This window comes from Acartia tonsa, chromosome 1 (genome assembly GCF_053477335.1).
Source record: "Acartia tonsa isolate MP-2025a chromosome 1, ASM5347733v1, whole genome shotgun sequence".
NCBI classification, from domain to species: Eukaryota; Metazoa; Arthropoda; class Copepoda; order Calanoida; family Acartiidae; genus Acartia; species Acartia tonsa.
Genome location: NC_137260.1, coordinates 3186735 through 3207202, shown reverse-complemented (window position 1 = coordinate 3207202; position 20468 = coordinate 3186735). Strand labels below are relative to the sequence as shown.

At 31.7% G+C, this 20468-nt stretch overlaps 2 long non-coding RNA genes across 2 annotated transcripts; both read left to right on the top strand.

Annotated features, from left to right (window-relative positions):
• The first annotated feature begins 15766 nt into the window (after positions 1-15766).
• On the top strand, positions 15767-16185 carry LOC145329634 (uncharacterized). Its single transcript, XR_013883017.1, has 2 exons — positions 15767-15864; positions 16138-16185. It is a non-coding gene; the product is annotated as an uncharacterized LOC145329634 (long non-coding RNA).
• A 1260-nt stretch (positions 16186-17445) lies between these two features.
• LOC145329591 (uncharacterized) lies at positions 17446-19313 on the top strand. The gene is made up of 3 exons (XR_013882985.1): positions 17446-17545; positions 18976-19054; positions 19249-19313. It is a non-coding gene; the product is annotated as an uncharacterized LOC145329591 (long non-coding RNA).
• Positions 19314-20468: the final 1155 nt, after the last annotated feature.

Here is a 20468-nt window from a genome sequence, read left to right as displayed (position 1 = left end):
TTTGGTACGATTTAGAAAGGGTAGCAACTCTATAATCGTTACAAAATGTCGTTACTTCTATTTTTAAACATGTTGATATTTAACTTTTTAACAACAATTCTTATGTGAAAAATTATCCGATTTATCTGATTTTTGGAATACAGATTCATAGGACAACAAAGTACAATGTTATAAGCGAAGCATCTCTATAATCAAGTCCTAAAAATGTAAGTATGTTCTTAAATAATTTCATGTATTTAAGCAGATTTTAAACAAATTTATTTACAATTATGTTTCAACTTTTATACAATTATATTCTGATTGTTAAGTTCTGACACAAGTGTTAATTTTGTTTTTCCTACCGTTTCAGAGATTCGCTTTTATGGATGTTGTCATCCTTGGGTTATTCAAAAATATAGAATATCATAACCATTTGTACATCTCTGTAGATTGCAATTAGTTCTTATGACTTGGAGGTTAAACTAGATTTTTATGTTCATGAAATTCGCAGCGTGCTAACATAACGATAACCCCCATCTACCTCCTTTAACGTATCACCTCCCCTCCTACAGGATGAACTAACGTACCAAAAAATGGCTTTCATGTTAGCAACCTAAATTGACGACAATTTTCCCTTTTTCCATAATATCCACGTGTATTCTATATTTTAAATTTTTAAAAGCGAAGCTTTTCTATAATTAGGGTCGGTCCGTCCGTACGTCCGTCCGAGATAGTTAGCTTTTATTCGTTAATTTAGGCATTTTAGAATTGTCCTATCGATTTCAAACTTTGCATGGTGATTCCTGTAGTAGATATGTACGATTTAGAAAGCGTAGCAACTCTATAATCGTTACCAGAATGTCCGTACGTCCATTTTAAACATGTTGATTTTTTTACTTTTTTAATAACAATTTTTTATGTGATAAAATCATCCGATTGATCTGATTTTTTGATTACTGATTCCTATTCCAATAAGGTACAATATTATGAGCGAAGCATCTCTATAATCAAGTATTAAAAATGTCAGTATGTCCTTAAACAGAATTCTGTATTTAAGAAGTTTTGCAACAAATTTACATTTAATTTTGTCAAACCTTATTTTTTATATTTTGTGTATTCAGTTCTGACACTCAACAAAAGTTAATGTTCATCTGTCATATCGTTTCAGAGCTTCGCTTTTATGGATGTTGTCATCCTTGTTTTATTATAAGTTTTTAACCATGCTAAAGTTGAATAAATGTTATGTTATGCTATTTGTATATCTAATAACATTTCTTCGGTTTTAGATGAATGAAGTTTTATGATGTGATAGTATAAAAATGTGTAAATGACTGCAATTTTGCAGGGTTTTAAAGGGAAAAGACAATGGCCGATAAATTGGTGTACATTCCCAATGATGACGAATAACAATACCCCTTCTGTAGATTACAATTACAAACGTTTGGACACTTAACTTAATACACCAACGAATCATGATTCAATAATGAACAAACCCCAAACTGTCCCAGTTTTGAGCAAGACGATTCCTGTGACGTCATATAAAAAGGGAAGGGGGGAAGAAAATCTCTTCCCTTTTCTCCCATCTCTTTTGACGAGATTTTCTTCCCCCCTTCCCTTTTTCTTTCCCGAAACGTATATGACGTAACTGGAATTGCTAAAACTGGGACAGTTTGGGGTTTGTTTCAATAATGTCCCCAAAGTTGTTAAGCCAACGAATATAAAAATGTTATCATAAAACTTTGGGGACTAGTGTAATAAACAGCCTAATGTCCCTGGCAATGTGACTAAATGTACTAAATATGGCCAAACTTTTGCTGGCAGAATATTTGATAATGGACAAAGTTTTGATCAAAGTTGAACAATATTTGGGACTGAGGAGGATGTGTGTGTGTACCCACGGATTTGTTCATAATTAGTATTTAAAAAACGGACAAACAAGCTTGTTAAGGATTGAATAAGTTGCGCCAATATTGATGTCAATTTCGCCCTTAAGATGAAAGCTTTAATTAAATGTTTTCTTTAAATCTATAGGTCTTTATGAAATATCTAACTTTTAATTTATGAGTGCATGGTTTTAGGGTCCCTTTTTTTATTTTCAAAAAGAGCAATTTCTTTGGATACCCTAATGTATATTTAAATCCAACCCTATACAGATTATCATACATTATTATAAAGTAATGTATGTTGTATATGAGAAATTTATATATTTTACGCTAATACTAGCGTTCTCCTTAATAAAGTAGCTTCTTGTAGGTCCTGGGAGGGTTTATAGCTATTCGGGAGGAGGGTACCACCACCCTCCAAAGAGAAATCGCCAAAATTCAAAGAAATATAGATCTGCCTATCGAATATTTTTTGATAAACAGCTGATCTTAACATTGATTTAAAAGAAAACATTTACGTGACCTTAGAGGCCTCTAGTGGCGTAGACGCTAGTATAAGAATATGTTAACTAATGTTTTTATGGAATATTCTCAAAATATAGGTCAGACTTTTGTATCTATAATACAAAGTAGAATGATGTCTGTCCGTCCGTCCGTCCGTCTGTCTGTCCGTCTGAAGCTTATGTTCTCGGTAACCACTGAACCGATCGGATTCTACTCTTCAGGGTATATACCTATTGGTCCTGCGGTGGTTTTAGGCTATTTTCTTGGGGGGGTGGGACACCCCCAACCCCCCCAAAAACCAAAAAAATCCCCCCCCATTTTTTTTTTTTTTTTACAAATTTTACGAATTTTACGAAATTTACGAATTTTACGAATTTCGCGAATTTAGAATTTTACGAATTTTACGAAATTTACGAATTTTACGAATTTTACGAATTTCGCGAATTTAATCGCAAAATGTTTTCCTGCTGGGTAGGTGCAAAAATTTGTGATCCGTTCTGCTGGGTAAGTAATAGAAGATGTAATTATACCTCTTGGGGCAAAGCCCCTAGAGGCTAGGGGCGAAGCCACTAGTGTATGTATATAGTAGAATGTAAATTATATTTTACCAAAAAAATATATAAAGTAATTTATGGAATCAGCTATTTAATAACTTAACTCTAGATTGTATAGTATACATTATTTTGATTTAAATTTTAAAAATTTATATTAAAATAACATAATAAACACCCTTACATTAATATTGAGAATTTTTTATCTTCTAATTTTCAAAAAAAGAGTACTCTAGTTATTTCATCCAATGTTTATTAGATCCAATGTTTTTATAGAGTCTGTATAGAGCTCACATAATCAATCTTTTTTGGAGACATAATCCTTTTTATATTAACTAGCGGCTACGCCCCTAGAGGCCTCTAGTGGCACTTTGAATGTTTTTTTTTTATTTAAAATATCTAATTACAGAAATAATTGGTTTATGTTTCGTTGGAGTCTCTTTTTCGAGAGGGGTAATTTTTTTCTAGGGGCGATTTCTCCTGATAGGGTGGTGGTACCCTCCCCCAAAATAGTTATAAACCTTCCCGGGACTTATGAGAAGCTACCCTGTTAAGGAGAACCCGATCGGTTCAGCGGTTAGCGAGATCCTTCGCTACAAACAGACAAACACACAAACACACAAACACACAAACACACAAACAAACAGACAGACATCGTTCTACTTTGTATTATAGATATTAATACTATGCAGCAACCAACCCAGGAAGGGAGGGAGCATTGAACGTCAACTTAACCTGGTACCCAAGGTTTTACGAGTTAAACATTTGGGTACTTTTGGTAAATATTGATTTGTTGGTTCTTGAAGTGTTTATGATTATTTTTAACTTACAAAAGGAGTAATATTGTTTGTTATCCTTGGGGATGTACATCAGTTTTTCGTCCATTGTCTTATCCCTTTAATCCCTGAGTTCCAAGACTTATATAAAATTATAAATATATATACATTATACATACAAGTAGTAGGCTTTGTCTATTAGGAAATTAAAATAATACCATTTTGTAACTTATATGTATCTAGATATGACAACTAATTTTTAAACAAAATTTTTGGGTCACGTAAAAAAGACAAAGTTTTTCGAAAAAGGGCAGACATTACCTTCCTAAAATTTGAACTCAGATAGGCTGCAGGCATGAGATAGAATCGATGTTAAGGTGTCTACAGAAGCTTCTTAGTATGTATTTTTATAACGTATTTGTAACTAGATATGACAACTATATTTATTTTTCATGAAAACATTTCTAACTTCTATCTATTTATACTTTCGTAACAAATTTCTTTAACTTACTGTCTTATTATTTAACCTATACCCCCTCTCTCAGTAACATAAAAAATTTGTTTGTTTTTTCCTGCATTGTTTTGTACCATGATATGTATCTATCCTTATACTAAAGTAACAGGATGTTTGTCTGTTTGTCTGTTTGTTTGTCTGTTTGTCTATTTGTTTGTCTGTTTGTATGTTCTGAATGATCTCGATAACCGCTGAACCGATCGGGCTCTCCTTAACCGAGTAGCTTCTCATAGGTCCTGGGAAGGTTTATAACTATTTTAGGGGAGGGTACCATCACCCTCCAAAGAGAAATCACAATAAAATCGAAAAAATTGAAATATATCCGCCGCATAGTGTCGCTGGCGTAGTCGCGCTGCGTAGAGACATGAATTTAACAGCTGATAACATAGACAAATTATTTCTCAAATTAGATATTTAAAATAAAAAAAAAACATTTAAATGCCACTAGAGGCCTCTAGGGGAGTAGTCGCTAGTCATTAGTATAAAGAAATACAGCTAATTTTTTATCCAACAACCTATAGATAGATAGATAGATAGATAGATAGATAGATAGATAGATAGATAGATAGATAGATAGATAGATAGATAGATAGATAGATAGATAGATATATAGATATATAGATAGATAGATAGATAGATAGATAGATAGATAGATAGATAGATAGATAGATAGATAGATAGATAGATAGATAGATAGATAGATAGATAGATAGATAGATAGATAGATAGATAGATAGATAGATAGATAGATAGATAGATAGATAGATAGATAGATAGATAGATAGATAGATAGATAGATAGATAGATAGATAGATAGATAGATAGATAGATAGATAGATAGATAGATAGATAGATAGATAGATAGATAGATAGATAGATAGATAGATAGATAGATAGATAGATAGATAGATAGATAGATAGATAGATAGATAGATAGATAGATAGATAGATAGATAGATAGATAGATAGATAGATAGATAGATAGATAGATAGATAGATAGATAGATAGATAGATAGATAGATAGATAGATAGATAGATAGATAGATAGATAGATAGATAGATAGATAGATAGATAGATAGATAGATAGATAGATAGATAGATAGATAGATAGATAGATAGATAGATAGATAGATAGATAGATAGATAGATAGATAGATAGATAGATAGATAGATAGATAGATAGATAGATAGATAGATAGATAGATAGATAGATAAATAGATAGATAGATAGATAGATAGATAGATAGATAGATAGATAGATAGATAGATAGATAGATAGATAGATAGATAGATAGATAGATAGATAGATAGATAGATAGATAGATAGATAGATAGACAGATAGATAGATAGATAGATAGATAGATAGATAGATAGATAGAAAGATAGATAGACAGATAGATAGATAGATAGATAGATATGTATCTATCATTAGTGAAAAGAAATAATGCTAATTTATTATCCAACAACTTTATACAAGAAAAACAAAATTTAGGTAAACTTTGCATAAATTACACAATTTAGTTTAATTGGCCAATAGAGTTAAATTGGAATGTTTGTTGGGACGTTTTCCATTAAAGCTACAATGGAGTACTAAACAGCGCCCCCCCCCCCCCCCGCCCCCTCCTTTATAATTTTTTTAAAGAATCCACCTCTAGATAGCTCCATGAAGAGCTATCCAGTATCCATTATGACCTTAAACTTACCCAAAATAATAAACAAACAAACGAAAAAAACTTATACTCCACACTCCTTATTTCCAATTTAATGCAAAATTAAGAGGGAGTTTCTGTCCTCGACTAGGGAAATAGCTCTTTTTTTTTAAATAAAAAGTCCTCTACTATTTATTTGTCTTTACAGGCAAGTATAAATTTGAAAGAGTCGTGATGTGGAATAATTAGGTAATTTATATAATACAATTATGCTACATTTTACATTTAATATAAAAATATAATACTTTCATTGCGTTTCAGGTTTTATATATTGCATTGAGAATGTATGGTACTCAAAGTTTTTAGCTATTTTATCTTGTTCTTTGGCCCTAAAACGTTGGGTACTGGTAACTGGTTGGATTCAAAATAGTAGTATCCAAACTTTTCATACTAATTTTGTCCAACCATAAAATATATTTTTTTATTTTATGTAAAAAAAATCCTTTGATATGAAACTTCTCTAATACTTATTTTGAATATCGAATTCAGTCAAATTTGGGTTTTCATAAACAAGAAAAATGTGTGTATTTATATAGCATTTCCAACTTTTGAAAACTTTGAATTTTCTCACATGTTCTAAATTTAAAATGTTTAGAATAAAATTATAATACTTTAGTATATTTGTTAATATGTTTTATGTTTTTTAATGATTTATATCTTACTTTTATGCTTTCCCGGAAAGTGATAATCGAGCATTAAAAATCCCTCTCCCATATCTTTACTGTTGCCTAAAAATGGGGTTCATAAATCATGCGGGGCTACTCATGTAGGCAATATAACCTAACCTAACCTGATCTAAAGTTATGAAGTTACCAGTTTGATAAAGAAACTGCAGATAAAAAGAGAAAACGCCGAAAATCTGAACAAATCTTTGAAACAAATATTGGCGTCCATTGGTTTTAATATGAAAGTTTTCTTCGCTTCCATTCTCCATAGAAAATATGAATAAAGTTTTAAACAAAATAATTGGATTATACAAAGATTTCTTGCAGCGAAGCTGCTCTGTATTCTACTTGTGTCCAGAACTCATTTATCTTTTTATTATATCTAACCCAAATATTATCAGCAACAGTTGAAGCCTTTAGTAGTGCCTATAAAAAATGACGTTATACTGGCCTACTATTAATCAATTTAAAATGTATACTGGCCTGCCATTTAGTCTGTGTATTGGCCTATCATTGGTTATTTGTATGACATAATTTTTTTTACAGGCACTATAAAGAGAATAATTTCCACGAATTTTAAAATAAAAAGTCCCTGGCTAACAAAACTGGTTTTAATCTTATATTTCATGATTTTAGTATAATGCGATGCGATGATAAATATTCTTTTCTCTCTCCCTTTTTCTTACAATGTCTTCAAATAACACAAAAAAAATTCAAACATCCATTGATCATTTCAAAAAAAGAACTTTGTTTAACTTGTCTTAAGTTTGTCTATTTCTGAACGTAACCGTCCTTGTTGGATGATAGAAAGATATTCCAAAGTTTTCAAATATATCTAAGTGGCCTTACGGGAGCTACAAAATATTAAACTTTTTACATAAATTTTCTTAGGATATTATATTTGGCCAATCTTGCAAGCAAAGCCTTTAACATATATTTAGAAGCATTTAGAAGAATTAAAAAATGCTTAAAATTATCTAAAAACACATAAAATTAAAAACATCAAAATTACCTTTTTTGTAGAATAAAACTATTGATTGAAAAGTTTAGACACTACTAAGATGGAACCTATCAATCAAAATTCAAGAAAAGTACCTAAAGTTTTTGATCAAACGATAAGAAAACGTTTTCAAAGAACTTTGGGTTTCAGTGGACACCCCCTACCTACCTGAATTATTTTTTTTTCCATTGTCCTATCGCTGTATGCAGGGGCGTTCAAGCTTTTTTATTTGGGGGCGGGGGTAAATTTTGAAAATTAAAATTTTTTTTGTGGGGGGGTAATCTTTATTTTATAGAGGCATTTTTTTTTATTTGAAGGGGGTAAAAATTGAAAACCCAAAATTTTGGGGGGTAATCACCCCTTTACCCCCCCCCCCCTTGGACGTCTATGGCTGTATGTATACTAAAATATATATTTCTTACTTCCTTATATTTTTGTATAAAGATATTACATAATATATTTTAGTTTAAACTAGCGGATTCGCCCCTAGCCCAAGAGGTAATCTATACAGAGTCGTTCCATAAACCCCCTTATTTGTTTGTGTTTTTTGGGGGTGGAGTGAATAGTAGACCCCAATTAGTTCAGCGGTTACCGAGATCTTAAGAGACGGACAGACAGACATCGTTCAACTTTTTTATCATATATAATTTTATATTTTAATTATTAATATATAAATAAAGATATATTAAAGTAACACCATTAACTAAATCCTTTCATTCATAATTAATTCAATTACAGACACTTTGGAAATACACAGGGATCTAAAGGGATAAGACAATGGCCGATAAATTGATATACATCCCCGATGAGATACACAAAATTACCCCTTCTGTAGATTAAAATTAGGGAATGAAAGGTTTGGACACTCAACTAAGTCCCCAAAGTTGTTAAGCCAACGAATAAGAAAACAATATTATAAAACTTTGGGGACTAGTGTAATAAACAGCCAATTGTGCCATTTTTCTTGATCTACATTAGTATACAAATATTGAAGAAAACAGTTGCCTCGCTTATAATATAGTGCCTTGTTGTCCTAGGAATTATATATCCAAAAATCAGATGAATAGGATAATTATTTCATGCAATATTTTTTTATCAAAAAGTTAAAATGCAGCATGTTTTAAATCGTACCCAACTGTTGTAGGAATCATCATGTAAAGTTCAAAATCGATAGGACAATTCTAACATGCCCTAATCAACGAAAAGAGCTAACCGGACGTACGAACTGATCCCAATAATAGAAAGCTTAGCTTAAAATAAAAAAATATACACTTCAAAGTAGAAGCAGAGAAAATATAAACACATTAAAAAAAACCTTTAAAACAATTATTCTTTTCTGTAGCAATGAACAGAGAAAAAAATTGCTGTTTTTATTGCTTTTGCGCAATTAATTTTCCAGGGATGTCTACAATTTCATGGATGCAGGGAAAGGTCCATGGCAGATAAAAAGGAAGAATATTTATCATGGTATGACTTGTAATTTTATAGGGTGGATGCCTTGGCGAAAAACAGGTTCAACTAAACAAAGATTGTGTAAACAAAAGGGTTGCTTGTCCGTAGGACGTTAGCCGCTTAACGAGTCACTTCATAAGCAAGATTTAGTCCCTATAGAGACACCAAAATAAGACCTAGAGGTGATATTTGGCTGTTTATTACACTAGTCCCCAAAGTTTTTTTTATTCATCTTCTAAAAAACTTCTAAGACTTTTATTTAATTTTTATTAGTTGGTTTGTTAAGTTTAGTCTCCAAATGTTCCAGCCACTATTTTGTGTTATTATTTTTGTGTGTCATCATTGTGGATGTAAATTAATTTATTGATCATTGTCTTATCCCTTTAGATCCCTGGGGGTAATACTAGCAAACAAATAAGGGGGACAGAAGGACAAACAAGCAGGGGTCTAAAGGGATAAGACAATGATCTATAAATTGGTGTATATCCCCATTGATGTCAAACAAAATTGCCCCTTTTATATATTACAAAAAGTGGGTGAATCTTTGGACACCCAACATAATGAATCAAAAAATCTATATTCAATAAAATTCCCCAAAGCCAACGAATAAGAAAATGTTATTATAAAACTTTTGGGACTAGAGTAATAAACAGCCTATTTCCCCCTTCTTTCCTGACAAACAACGAAAAATTAATCTAAAAGTTGTAAAAAGGAAAAACACAATTTATTTCTTTATTTGTGTTGTAATATGTTATCAAAGCAAAGATTTTCTACATGTTGACTCGTACTTCCGTCTATCATGTTAGGTATGTTATAATTGTCCTATCAAATTCAAACAAGGAATAAGGATTTCTTTATTAGTTAGGTACAATTTGAAAAAGTAGCAATTCTAAAATTATTCAAGTTAAAACGTTGGTATTATCCTCTTAGAAATTTTTTTTCAATATTGAAAATTTGAGTAACCCCCACAGCGAACTATGAACTCTGGCCGCAGCGCTCGGCTCCCTAGCCTGCCTAGCCGCAGCGCTCGGCCCCCTTGCCTGCCTAGCCGCAGCGCTCGGCCCCCTTGCCTGCCTAGCCGAAGCGCTCGGCTCCCTAGCCTAATTTTTTTTTTTATGCGGGAACCGGAGCTTCCCTGTACCAAATATAACCTAACCCACCTAATCTGACCTAAAATAAAACACAACATACAAAAAAAAACTACCCTATCCACTAAGTTACAATTTGTTTAGAAAGCAAGAGTTGGGGGGGGGGGAATGTCTGCGCTCGCTAGACACTTTGAGGGAAAATACATTGTATATACCCGACCAGTATTAAGAAATGGGATTTAGATCTCTCGAAGAAAACAGATTAGTTTAGTTTTTGGATCAGGGACAAGAATTATGAAACTGATGCTTTCTTGAGAACTGAAACTGAAAAGGTTTTATGCCAACTAATAAGATATCGTGGTTATTAAACTTTGATTACCAGTGTAATTTAAGGTCTAATGCCCACAATCTTGATGGCAAAACAACAGTTTAACAAATGACAATAATATATTTTTTTGAATAGTCGAAATAAAATATTTTTAAAAAATCATTGATAGTAAATTAGTTTTTTTTAGTTTTAAACATTAAATCCAAGGACTAGCAACTACGTCCATAGGGGGTCCTTGAGGGCGGGTGGTGGGGAAGTCGACACCCCAACTTTGAATTGTAGTTTTTAAAAGAAAAATTTTCCAAAAAATAGTCATAAACCATTCCAGGACCTATGATGGAATACCATATAAAGGAGAACCATATCAGTTCAGTGGTTAGCGAGATCCTTTGGTACAGACAAATAGACTTACAGAGACCCTTTTACTTTTTTTAAAGGATTACCCTAAAAAGAGCCGTTTGATTTTGGTGCGGCTCCGGCTCCGACCTAAAATCAAGAAAAACTCGACATATTTTTTTTCCCCTACGTCAATTTTTGACTTTTGAAGGTTTTAAAAGTTCAATTTTTAATAAAAATTGACTTGAAAAACTTTTTTAACGAAAATTACAGCTCCAGCACCGGCTACAGCAAAATATGGCGGCTCCACGGCTCCCGGCTCCGGCTCCGCAACACTGCTAAAAATCCTTGTTTTAAGAAAGCATGTCTGTGTACATGCACCTGTTTGGTTTAGATATTTCTTTGGAAAAAATAACATTAACAATTTGGATCCATTTGTCTATTTTTTCTATTTTCTCTCTTTTTCTCTCAATACAACTGATAACAGTATTAGTTTCCAGAGATCTAAAGGGATAAGGCAATGGCCGATAAATTGATGTACTGTCCCAAAATTACCCCTTTTGTAGAATTAGATTACAATTAGTGGTTGAGTTTTTGGACACTCAACTTAGTGAACCAACCAATCAAAATACTCTAAAAGTGCCTATAGTTGTTAAGCCAACTAATAAGGAAAGGTTATTATATGAATTTGGGGACTAGTGTAATAAACAGCCCAATGTCCCCTCCCTCCCTCATTATTTTCAATGTAGAAAAAAAGCTAAAAATGTTATCCAGAGCTGGATCTTTAAATCATTTTAGTGGCGAGCCAGATCGGGATGAGCCAACTTTCCACCAATGAGAGCACAGCATTTTATGAAATGCCGCGCTGTGATTGGCTGAAATTTTGCGCACCCCGATCTGGCTTACCACTAAAATGATTTAAAGATCCAGCTCAGGTAAAATAGAAATTGGATCAGTGAATAGTTTTAAGAACAAAATTACATTTTTAACAAACTTTAAATTATTATGATTTTAAAATTCATTCTTTGAAAGGATATCCCTTTAAGAAAAAAATATATTCTTAATCAAGAAGGCAATAGGATGTGTGTCTGTCTGCTAACCTACTTTTCCTTGTTAAAGAACCTATTGAGAAATCTAGGGACGTAGCCACTGGAAAAATTTAGAAATATTAGATATGTTATCAAAAGATAATTCGTTTTTTAACTTCTTTATTCTAAAAATAGGTTATAAAAAAGATAAAAAAGAATTAAGAGGCGGGATAGGTTGATAGTAAGATATAGCTGGAAAAGAAATAGAGATAGATAGATCGAGAGAGAGAGTGAGTGAGAGAGAGAGAGAGAGAGGGAGAGAGAGAGGGAAAGAGAGAGAAATAGAGAGGCATTTATAGAAATTAGAAGAGGTTTGTAGATTTTTTCATTGGTTTACACCTTAGCTCAATCGGACAGGTAAGTTGGTGAAGTTTCGTGATTTTTATAAAAGATTTCAAATATTTTATTTTTGGAGAGGTTCCGTGATTCTTGCAAAAGATTTCAAAGATCTTATTTATTGAGAGGTTGCGCGATTTTTAATAAATATAAGTGAATTATTTTTTTTTTAGGTTTTTTATTCTTATATAATAGTAAAAGGATCTCTGTCTGTCTCTCTGTGTGTCTGTACCAAAGGATCTCACTAACCGCTGAGAGTTCTCCTTTATAATAAGGCTTTTCATGGGTCAGTAAATCTGTAAAGTTTTTAGTTTTAACAAAATCGTCATAAAAGCCATTGAGTTGTAGTAAGTTTTTTTGTCAAAAGCTTAAGATCTCAATAACTACTTAACAGATTAGGCTAGAGGTTTTAGGGAATCTTTACTTAGGTCCCAGGATAGTTTTAGGCTATTTCATTGTTTTGTACTTCTTAACAATATCATAATTATTGTTATTAAATATATTATACAAGTTTTATTATTATTTGTAGGGTATTGCATGTCAAATAGCAATATCCAATAAGAAATAGAAAATAACAAAACAAAGCTAAAAGTAAACTTTCTTTCTCTCCCTCCCTAGCTCTCTCTCTCTCTCTCTCTCTCTCTTCCTCTCTCTCTCTCTCTCTCTCTCTCTCTCTCTCTTTCTCTATTAAGATCTTTAGCTACTTTAAAACAAAGATATGTTTGACTGTCTGTACATAAAAGCAATTATCTATTGGTCAGTTCGTTCATCCATTAGGAGGAAAGATGTTGGGATAAAAGTGATGGATGGTAAGATCGTGATTTTAGCCAGATACGAGTTCCAATTTGTTAGAGTACATAATAATCTGGTGTAAAATCCAAGTAATAATAAATCCATTATACTAGTGGATATACCTGTGCTTGTTATATCAATATTACATCGACCTTGTTTAGAAACAAATTAAAGTTAGCATGAAAGATCAGGGTGGGGAAGCATTTAGAGGGAGAGTTAATATATTATTTATAACTAGCTGCTTCGCCCCTAGCCTCTAAGGGCTTTGCCCCAAGAGGTTTGATCAAACCAATTTTTCATGTTTTAGATTTAAAAGAAAGAAAAAAATTCTTTGGAGGGGAGAAATTTTTTTTTTTGAGGGGGGGGGGGGTTAATCGACTCCACTATTTAAATTTTAGTTTTAAAAAGAAAAAAAACATTTTTTTTGGAGGGGGGTTACTTTTCATTTTTGGGGGGTTGGGGGTGTCCCACCCCCAAGAAAATAGTTATACACCTTCCCGGGACCTATGAGAAGCTACCCTGTATTAGGAGAACCCGATCGGTTCAGCGTTTAGCGAGATCCTTCGCTACAAACAGACAGACAGAATTCGTTCTACTTTGTATTATAGATGATGATAATAAAGTAACTGGATACTGTGTATCTGTCTGTCTGTACCAAAGGATCTCGCTAACCGCTGAACCGATATGGTTCTTCTTTACAGGGTAGCTTCTCAAAGGTCCCGGGAAGGTTTATAACTATTTTCTTGGGGGTGGGACACCCCCAACTCCCCAAAAAATGAAAAGTAATCCCCCACCAAAAAAAAATGTTTTTTTCTTTTTAAAACTAAAATTTAAATAGTGGAGTCGATTAACCCCCCCCCCCTCAAAAAAAGGTGGTACCCTCCTAAGAGAAATCGCCCCTAGAAAAAAATTACCCCTCCCGAAAAAGAGACTTGAACGAAACATAAACCAATTATTTCTCTAATTAGATATTATACATATAAAAAAAACATTCAAAGTGCCACTAGAGGCCTCTAGGGGCATAGCCGCTAGTTATTTGTATAAAGTAACAGGATATGGTGTGTGTACCAAAGGATCTCGCTAACCGCTGAACCGATATGGTTCTTCTTTACAGGGTAGCTTCTCAAAGGTTCCTAGGAAGGTTCATAACTATTTTGGAGAAGTGTACCACAACCATACCAAGAGGAATTAAATTTGGCTATCAAATGCAACTCCTGCTCCTTAAGTGCCCCTAGAGGCTTCTAAGGGGCACAGCCGCTAGTTATTTATGACTAACCAAAAACTACATATTTCATAACTAACTTTTCTACCACTGAAAATATTACCTAAATTTATTCTTAGGTAAAGTTTTTTTAGAAGAGAAGCTACTCTATAATTGAACATCTAATTCGTCTGTATGCTATAAACGGAGTGGGGAAACGTGAACTTCTCGTTTTGATATACCCATACATCAAGAAATTCTATTAAATTAAATATTGAAAAAAAATCAGAATATTTTTGGGCAAACTTATAAATATCCCTTTGTTTCCGATTTCCTTTACCCTTTATGCATATTGAAAGTACTTTCGAGAAATGCAAAGAAATCTTTTAATTGAGAACAGCAAAAAAAAATTTACCGTGGATAACATACTAAAAAATCATGTATAGTATAGTATTACAGTCAATTTTTCACGAATATTAAAATAAAAATCTTAAAATTAATATTAGTTTTGTTAGGGCTAACAAAACTTGATTTAATCTAATAATTTAGCATTTTAACATCCGCGGAAAGCTGTATATAATACGATGCGATAAATAACTATAATAATTATTCTAAATTACTCTTGCTATGAGAACATTTGTGAATTATTGTATGAACGCCAGAAATATTTTATTTTTCTATTTCTATCTTTGAATTGCAATAAAATGCTGATTCTGCATTTTATATCTGTGATTGCTAATTTTCAAAATAGTATTCAAATACTTTCCTTCCATCACAGTGAATAGAAATAGTATTATCTATAATACTAAGTAGAACAATGTCTGTCCGTATGTCCGTCTGTCTGTCCTTCTGATGCTTAAGATTTCATTTTACATCTGTGATTGCTAATTTTTAAAATAGTATTCAAATACTTTCCTTCCATTACAGTGAATAGAAATAATATTATCTATAATAGTAAGTAGAACAATGTCTGTCCGTATGTCCGTCTGTCTGTCCTTCTAATGAATAACTAATTTCAAAATAGTATTCAAATACTTTCCTTCCATCACAGTAAATAGAAATAATATTATCTATAATACTACGTAGAACAATGTTTGTCCGTATGTCCGTCTGTCTGTCCTTTATGCTTAATATATCATTTTATATCTGTGATTGCTAATTTTCAAAATAGTATTCAAATACTTTCCTGTCATTACAGTGAATAGAAACAATATTTTACACTATGGCTTCCAAACCTATCAATATCCGCTGTATCAGAACCAGTTCTAAGCTATACTGAAAAATCACGTATCGAATAGTATCATAGACAATTTTTTTCGAATGATAAAATAAAAATCTTAATATTAATACTAGTTTTGTTAACACAGGCTTTCGGCCCCTCGGTGTTAATAAAACTGGAATTAGTTATCTAATTTTACTTTCCAACCATTAAGTGAAATCTGCAAAACAGGTAATTTTGTGTATCATCATTGGGGATGTACATCAAATTATCTGCAATAGTCTTATCTTTCTAGACGCCTGGAACAAAGAAGAGGATCAAAGGCTTTAAATGTTTATTTTTTAGAATAAAATGATTGAAATTCATATTAACAATGAGTATCCTGTTGGAATATCATTTAACATGCAACAATCACAAATAGATAAGCTTGCAAATTTAAGGTATAGTCGTTTATTAATTGACTTGTATATTGTGTTGAAACTTGCTTAAAACTTGTTAGATATTTCATAGTTTTTTTTATGAAACTATACAAGATGTGTTTTTCTAGAATGACTTTAAACCGCTGCATAAGAACCAGTTATATTACATACTGAAAAATCATTTTTTATTTTACTTTCCGTGGAAAGTTGTCTATAATACAAGCCGATGAATAAAAGTCCTAACAATTCAGAACCACATTAGTAATAAGTATAACACTATAAATTTATTTTTAGTATAAGAGAAAGATTGTCATATATTGCACAAACTAATAAAGTTAAAAGGTAATATTTTTATTTTTTATCAGAATTTTTTAAAAGCCACTTGTATACAATATGGATCTTATGATATAAGACAATGGATGATAAATTGATGTTCAATTGATGCAATTGATGTCAGGGAGTAAGGGAGGGGACAATGGATCGAATATTCAATCTTTAGGAGTCTCAGACTTTGGGGACTGGCTTAAAGGGAATGTGCAAGAATTTAGCAGTTTCTGACTGAGTTTGGGGACTTGCGCAAGAAATGCCGTTACTCGCTATGTTAGTTTTGAATATATATAGTTTTGCAGACAGAGAGTAGTTCAAATATAAATACACGGCCCCCCTCCCATACTATATTTCACTCCCTTCTCCCCCACCTCCTTTTTTAAAGTAGACGAGAAAGGGAGGTGGGGGAAATAAACAGGATAAAAAGGGGCAGGAAGGCGTGCGGGTCATATACTTGCCCATCCAGCTACACGCCTGCCTGCCCCTTTTTTCCGTGTTCACATCACTTGCCCCCAAATCTCTTTTCTCTTTCCCTGTCATCTGAAGAGATCCAGGGAGATATTTCTAGTAATTAATTACAGAATGGTTATGTCAGTCTGTAATACTGGTAATCTTATTTTCAAATGATTGTTTTTTTTCTTGGAACTTTTTTCTTAGTTTATGGTTTTCTAGATTTAATCAACAATCACTTTACAATTTCCACCATATTTTCGGGATTATTCTGGTTTCCATGGCCTTTCTTCAAAAACTTTTAAATTGAATTAATTGCCCATTGTCCCCTCCCTTACTCCCTGAATTGATGTTCACCCAAACCTAATTCTTAACCTCTGAAAAACCCCTTCTCTTAATTTTATTTTTGTAATCAAGGTAACTTCTAGACTTCAGAGGTTGATTCTAAAATAAAATTTGCCCCACTAATCGCTTAGCGGGGCAAAATTGTTTTTCTTGAAGAATCCACCAAAATCACATTAAAAATCTACAAAAATTAAACAAAATCATAGAAGGGTTAATAACATTAGATTTTATTTAATTTGTGTAGATTTTTTATGTGATTTTGGAGGATTTCTCACGATTTCTTTTTAAAATCCACCTCTGCAGTGAGCACTAATCGGGCGATGCTCTCCTTACCTTTACCTAACTAAACATGATGTATACTACTATTTCACGCATCTGACATAGCAGGAGTAAATAACATTCCTTTACTTAGTTTTAGGCTAGATTAAAATTAATTAACTCCAAGACACCAAATTTTGACAAGATACCATTTATTTTTTTAGAAAACAAAATACAAGCACTCATGAAAAAGACACTGAAAAAGCAAAACAGTATTTAGAAATTTCAAAAGAATTTATAGAATCTAAAAACTTTGTTGAAGGTAAAGTATAAACATTCTCTTTAGTACATTAAAATAACAAGAATGACAACATCCATAAAAGCGAAGCTCTGAAATGGAAGGACAATCGAACATAAAAACTTATAGAGTGTTATAACTGAATAAGGAGAACATTAATACATAAGTCTAAACAAAAGTGTAAGTAAATTTGCTGTAAAATTTCATAAATACGGGATACTGTTTAAGGACAAACTTACATTTTAGAGTTTATAGAGTTACTTCACTTATAACATTTTACATACGGAAATTCTGGTAACAATTATAGAGTTGTTTCTAATTTATACCTAACTACTACAGGAATCAAAACGTTTGAAATCTATTGAAAATTCTAACCTGTTTAAATAAACGAAAAGAGCTAACTGTCCTGGACGGACAGACCGACCCTAAATACAGTATGACCCTCGAAAAAGTATTTTTAAGCATCTGCAGCCCTTATTTCTCAATGAATTATTAAAAAATGCATATGTCCTTGTTCTCCATAGTATTCCACGTAAGTAGATATAAAAATATTTTTTTTACCTCCATTAACACCGGAGATTTTTAGTGCTAAAGTTTTGAAAAAGTGACTGAGGAAAAAGTAACTTTTAACATGAAACGACTTTTTTAGCAAAATTAAGCTAGAAATCCTTTTATTTTTGTTACTAGCAGAAACTTTATACAAAAATGAAATAAAAAATTTTGTTTTTGAGTAAAAAGCATTTTTTTACACATATTTTTTGAGTCTTTTTAGTTTAATGATATTTTGAAAAACTTACTTATTAGGCAAAATTGTTTAAGATTAAAAAACCAAATAAATCTCTATGAATATAGCAGGAAAATTGTTTTTGTTTCACAATCCTAACTTTAATAACAAAAAAGTTATAAAGAAAATAAATATAAAACATAATGATTTTTTAGTCTAAAAAGCTTAATTTACCCCCAATTAAATAATTGAGATGTCAGAAAAGTAGGCGGAGCAACTGTCATAATTAATCCTTTTCTATAAATAAGGGTTAATAAATAACCTAAAATTTGCAATTAATCAATTCATTCAGTAGTATTTTTTGCCATTAAAAATTTATATTTTTTGGTGGAATAAAAAAGAAATATTTAGTTAACTTGTTTTTCTTTGTGTCTCATTATTCAGTTGCCAGAAAAACATAATATAACAATCCAAAAAATAAGAGAAACAAAAAAAATTCTTTTTCTCAGTCACTTTTTCAAAACTTTAGCTCTAAAAATCTCCGGTGTTAATGGAGGTAAAAAAAATATTTTTATATCTACTTACGTGGAATACTATGGAGAACAAGGACATATGCATTTTTTAATAATTCATTGAGAAATAAGGGCTGCAGATGCTTAAAAATACTTTTTCGAGGGTCATACTGTATATAAAAGTTTAACTTTTAAACATGAAATAATTTTTTTTTCAGCTTTAAAAAGTTTAAATCGCAGTATACAGTTAGTTGAGCAAACTGATTCAGACACAATAGCAACCATTTATAACCAGAGGTGACAACATTTTATTTTTAATTCTAAAAATTATTTCTAAAATTTTTTTGGGAAGCTCTTTATAGAACTTATAAAAATGACGTTATGACCTATGATTGGCCAATATGATGCCAGTTTTAAAGGCATTATAATAAGCTTCATTAATAGGAAATCAATTACTTTTGTAATTTAATTTATATTCTATTATTTTTAAGATCTTTAGCATGTTTTGAGTTACAGAATTATATTGAATCATTTCAAGATGGATCTAAAGCATTAGGTAAATACTTATATGTATTAGTTATATTTTTCTGTTTAAAACTAATCAATTAATTTCTTTATTTAAATTGCAATCGTTTTTCAAAATGGCACAAAAGAATAGTTATCGTGTTATAGACAGCTTTCTGTAGATATTAAAATGAAAATTTTATTTGAGCTAACAAACCTTGTATTAATTTTATGATTTTTATTTTACAAATTGTAGAAAATTGGTTGTGATAATATCATTAATTATTATGTTATTTTTTTCAGAACTTATTCCTGAAAATTTGACCCTTCCAATGTTTAAGGTGAATTTTAGTTAAAAATGACCATGTGTTTTTGTATACTTGTAGTAATGGGTTTATTATTACTTGGATGTTACATCAGATATCATGTTCTCTAATAAAGTGACACTCATAGCGGGCTGAAAGAATGATACTCCTATCCCCATTTACCCCATCCCCTTTCTTCCTACTGAATGAACGAAATGTTCAGTTAATGAGTTCCATGTTAGTAAACTAAATTGACGACACTTTCCCCCGTCCCTGTCAATATATCCTGAGCTGGATCTTTAAATCGTTTAGTGGTGCGCTAAATCGGGGCGATCCAGTTCACCCCGATTTGGCGCGGCAATGGCTTACGTTCGCCCATTCCATTTTGATTTAAAGATTGAAATCTAATAATATCTAGGTGCGCCGAACTGGATCGCCCCGATTTAGCGCACCATTAAACGATTTAAAGATCCAGCTCTGAACTTTATCTAAGAAGACAGATTAAAAAAAAAAAAATTTTATTCAATAAAACAGGTTTGGGAGAGGTTGGCTATTTCAGCATGCTATACAGGGTCATCTACTCATTTGTTAAACACTTTAAAGTGAGTATAATATTAGGATTACATGTTACATCCCTATAATAAAGTAACAGGATGTTTGTCTGTTTGTATTAAAGGATCTCGCCAACCGCTAAACCATATATGGTCCTTCTTTACAGTGTAACTTTTCCTATATGTTGGCTTAACAACTTTGTCGATAATATTGAATTTTGATTCATTTGTTCATTAAGTTGAGTGTTAAAACGTTTCAACAACAAATTGAAATCTACAAAAGGTGTTATTTTGTGTATCATCACTGAGGATGTACATTAATTTACTTACAATAACAATGTACAATTTACT